Source organism: Alosa sapidissima, chromosome 16, assembly GCF_018492685.1.
Source record: "Alosa sapidissima isolate fAloSap1 chromosome 16, fAloSap1.pri, whole genome shotgun sequence".
In the NCBI taxonomy this organism is placed as follows: Eukaryota; Metazoa; Chordata; class Actinopteri; order Clupeiformes; family Clupeidae; genus Alosa; species Alosa sapidissima.
The window spans coordinates 4,962,701-4,967,700 of record NC_055972.1 but is presented as its reverse complement, the minus strand read 5'-3'; the positions used below and the strand labels follow the sequence as shown (position 1 = coordinate 4,967,700).

The 5,000-nt window shown below is 41.7% G+C and overlaps 1 protein-coding gene across 2 annotated transcripts in view; it reads left to right on the top strand.

Annotated features, from left to right (window-relative positions):
• arhgap22 (Rho GTPase activating protein 22) overlaps nt 1-5,000 on the top strand; it is a 25,436-nt gene that overhangs the window by 7,718 nt on the left and 12,718 nt on the right. The gene's annotated exons all lie outside the window — the stretch shown is intronic.

The following is a 5,000-nucleotide window of genomic DNA, read 5'->3' as shown; positions in this document are numbered from 1 at the left end:
ATGATCAATTCAGAGTTCAAACCCTGGTGTGTGCGCGCGCGTAGTGGTTAAGGAGCTGGCCTAGCTTGCAGTAGCCATAAAAGTTGCTTAAATTCCCAGCATCCACTTTCGAAGGGCATCCGTGGCCTACTGGTCAGGGAATCGGACTTGTGACCGAGGGGTGGTCAGTTCAATCCCTGACTGGCAGGAAAAAGATGGACAATAGCTTTTTAGTTTGCCACTTATCAATTTCAACAGTAAAACGCTCCACATTACTGTATGTGGGAGATTAGAGGAGATCAGCAGGTTTCATATGTACTGTATACATTTACAGGTTTCATATGTACTGTATACATTTACAGTATCAGGTTTCATATGTACTGTATACATTTACAGGTTTCATATGTACTGTATATTTACAGTATTAGGTTTCATATGTACTGTATATATTTACAGTAGGGGTGTAACGGTACACAGAAGTCACGGTTCGGTTCATACCTCGGTTCGGACATCACGGTTCGGTACGAGTTCGGTACAATGGAGGGAAAAGCAAAACCAAAAATGCAGAAAGCAATTTTTTTTTATTGTGCATGTATCAGGCTGTACCACCTAGTGTCATACAGTCTCTTCCCTGAGCTATCTGCAACAGCCTGAAGTGTGTAAGATGTACAGTAGGCTAAACAGTACAATAAGTACCCAGACTCCATCTGTAAGTTGTAAACAAAATAAGACAATCAGCTATAAAACTTAAAATAGGCCTACAGCATCTCTTATTTCTGAAAGTGCAAATTACATAGAATAATGATTTTTAAAAATCCACTTAAGCAAGACCTTCAACATCTGTGTTTAGTTGTATATGGAAGGGTCTACAATTTGCCTCAATATTTTTCAGTGTGTGTACAGTAATAATCTAGAAAATATCACACTATTTTGCCTTCTTTTAAAAAACGAAATTGCTCCTTTCATTTCATAAACAGACTACAACTAGATGTCACATGACTTTGCCCTTCGACGTTAACTCACCGTAGCATTGTTTGTTTATTAGCCTGGTTAGCGTTGACACTTACTGTCTATGCACTTAACACTACCAGCTCCTCATGTGAGAAGTTACAAGTTACCCCAACATAAAGGTAATTACCACGCGATTTACATAGCTTTCTGTCATTACGAAATCATTTAATTTAAGCCATAGGTTTTGGCTCTATTTGTATGTGTATCCAAAGGCTGGTGAAGCGCAGGGGAAGTTTTTTTTTCTTCTCATTTCAGTGATTGGTAGCCTACATAATCTGGGTGATTGCTTCGAATATGTGTAGCATATATTTCCACTCACATACCATACCCAACAACTGCTGAACAACGCCGACACAGTTTCTTATCCACCACTCTCTCGCCTGTACTACTGTAACTGAAGTTCTCAAACTTGCGAAGAGACCAGCGGATCCTCTAATGTGTGTCGCCACCTTAAACGTCCCACATACTCGACGCACCCGACCAGTAGCGCGACAATGTGACGTCACAGAAGCGCCGTAACCATTTATACTCGCGCGTGGTGGTCGCAACACTAGTTGCAATATTCTCCTGAACAGAGGTGTCGCTGTTGTGAAAAGACTAACATTAACTACTTACACAGCAGAAGAAGCTGCAGTAAGAAACACCAGTAGCTAGCCTCTGTGATGGTACTTCAGACCATAGACATAATATACATAGACACCGCATCGACCGCTGCTCCCTACTAGCGCTGACGAGATTTGGAGCCGCCATCTTGGACCGGTCATCCACTCCACTCAGTGTAATCTGTTTGGCCGGTGCAATGAGCTGTCAGCACACTTAATTAATCATATCTCACTGAATACCGAACAGATTTTCACGTGGTTTTTTTTGCTGCAAAGGTCATACATGTAGCTATGATACAGGCCACATTGTTCGAAAATACAAAATACAACCAATAGTACGGTAATGTTAAATCTTACTTGTGAAAAGTAAATCCCCCGAGTATGGTCCGCCGATTTGAGCAGGAACATGCTGCACAGTGCTGTCATCTTGTGTTTTCTGCTGCAACGCAATGAGGAGTATGACCGGTCCAAGATGGCGGCCGCATTTCTTGTTTCCAGCAGCCAATGCGGCGTCTATGTATATTATGTCTATGCTTCAGACTTTGGTTGCTACTATTCACAACTACCATCATCATTATCATGTAGTTTCCAAGGTGTGTGCACAGGTAGATAGATAGATAGATAGATAGATAGATAGATACTTTAGTCATCCCGAGGGAAATTTTAATAATTTAAACAGTTTAGTTAGCTAGCTAGCTAGCTAGCAGCTGGATGAGTTTGTGTAATTTCCTGAAGTGGAAAGAGATTTTGTTCAGGCCTTAATAGATATCCTTTGTTTGAAAATAAATAGTTTCTATTCTTTCCTCTTAATTCCATGTGTTGCAACTCTCACTGGTAACTTTGTTAACTTATCCAGCAAACTATTAAAAATTCACGACTGTAACAAAACACTGCAACTCGCTTGCCCTCGAACTAGTCCATCTTCCTGTTTCCGCCTTGTCGCGCTCGTCTGAAAAAAAATGAGTGGTGCGCTACCTCGCGCTACACGGCCAAAACCCTGGCGCGCAAGAGAGATCTACGTCATTTTGACGTCACATTGTCGCGCTACCGGTCGGGTGCGTCAGGTATGTAGAAGCCTTTAGTGCTACTATCTCTGACTGACTGACTCGACCAACGACCTGACAAAAAAACATAGGCGCCAATCAGAGCTTCAGAGCTAAGGCGAGGCTACAGATTAGCGTTAGGTGTCGCTAAAGAACTCTCGCTACTTAACAGTAATTGCGCATGACATTAATTAATTCGGCACACGAGTTTTATGTTTATTTATACCGTGTATTCTCCGTGTAAATTCATGCACCGAACCGTGACGCCCGTACCGTTTCGGTTCAATACGAATACATGAACCGTTACACCCCTAATTTACAGTATTTGTACTTGTAGTTGATTGCCAGATCATGTCACTCATTGACATACAGGGGGAAAAAGACCACACTGCTTTATACTGCAGCAGTTCTTACATTACAGCAGTTCTTTACAGCAGTTCTTAACACTACAGCAGTTCTTTACACTACAGCAGTTCTTTACAAGGTAATTGTGATATAAATAGCTAGATAATACTTGACATGTTGGCATATGATAACAGGTGCAACAGATTTCCATATAATGACTCCAGCTGATAATCTAGTGCCTACATGTTTTGAGGACAAGGACTATTCCCAGAGAACCTGTATAGTGCATGTTTACTGGCATAACAGTAGCCATTGATGATTTAAAAAACAACAGACAGTTGTACACAAGCTATTGCAATGATTTGGCAAAACATTTTCTGTTTGTTTGAAGTAATGAGAAATTGCCTGCATGATTTGCACACGTGATTAGATTATGTGTAGGTTGAAATAGTAGTTTTGACAGTTTCAATTCTGATCTGAGAAATTGTCTGAGAAAAGTCTGTAAAGTCTCACCTGGACTGATATATAGACACACAGACACACACAGACAGACAGTCAGAGAGACTGACAGGCAGATAGACAGACTGACACAGAGACAGACACTCAGACAGACTGACAGACAGACAAACAGACAGACAGACAGGGAGACACACAGGCAGATAGACAGACAGACAGACACATTCAGGGAATGATAGTTGGTGAAGCAGACAGACAGTCAGTGAGACAGGGAGAGAAACATGTTTGTGGGGACAGACCCACAGACAGACAGACAGACAGACAGGCATACAGCTGCAGACAGACAGACAGGCAGACAGACCCACAGACAGACAGACAGACACACAGACAGAAAGATAGACAGACAGACCCGGCGGCAAACACAAATTCACGGACGGGCATTACACCTTTCCAGGGGTGGCATGGGAACTTAAATTGATCACGGTAGTTTAACCTTACACTTGACAAAACATTCTAATATGAAAATGTAGATGCAATTGTTGTAAAATGGTGCAGCTCCTTTAAGAGAGCCCCGTGCGCAGGGATGGAGAGAGAGAAAGCGAGAGGGGATGTGTGTTAGAACTGAGATGCGTGTGGAAAAAGTAGACGTGCTGTTGAGACTGGAGCGAGTCATATTCAAAATAATGCAAAAATAAATCCGCAGATAAAACCAAAATCCTCGTTCATTTGCTAACCACTTTCAGATAGAGTGTTACTAGGGAGTTAGCCCCGAAGTTACGGATAACTTCGGCCCTGGAGTGGTAACAAGCTCCCTATGTTCTCCGACTAGGTCAGAATAAAAAACTGTAAAGGTTAGTGCTATCAAACAAACCCAGAAACTACTAGGCCTGCTTCTACTAACTACGATGAGCCTACATATGATGAGAAACTACATAGCCTACCTGCCTACCTTTGTCATCAGATGACAGGGGTTAGTGCAGAAGTGAAGTAGACTGTGCCACTAAAACCTCCCCTCCATTTACAGTAGGTGATAGCTGGGCTTACCTAATGTTCCTGATTAGCTACGGAATAATACAGATTTTACAAGTTTTATTTGCTACTTGCTATATTGACAAACTTAATAATATAGGCCTACATTTAATTAGTGTTCAAAATCAATCCATGGGATTGGGGAAGTGGGGTTGGTTGGTGCAGCCAGGCTCGTCCAGGGCGGGCACAGATGACTTCCAGGATGGGCCCGGCCCCCCAAAGCCCCCCCATGACGCCAGGACTGTAGACAGACACACAGACAGACAGACACACAGGCAGATAGACAGACAGACCTTTTAGAGTAATATATATATATATATAGACTTTTAGAATAACATATTCAGACTATTAGAATAACATATTCAGACTATTAGAATAATGTATTCAGACTTTTAGAACAATGTATTCAGACTTTTAGAATAACGTATTCAGACTATTAGAATAATGTATAGACTTTTGAAAAATGTGAAGGGCTGTCAAGTTTTAAGAATGCTCATGGGTAAAGATGTAAGAATGCTACTAGGGAAAGTGTAAG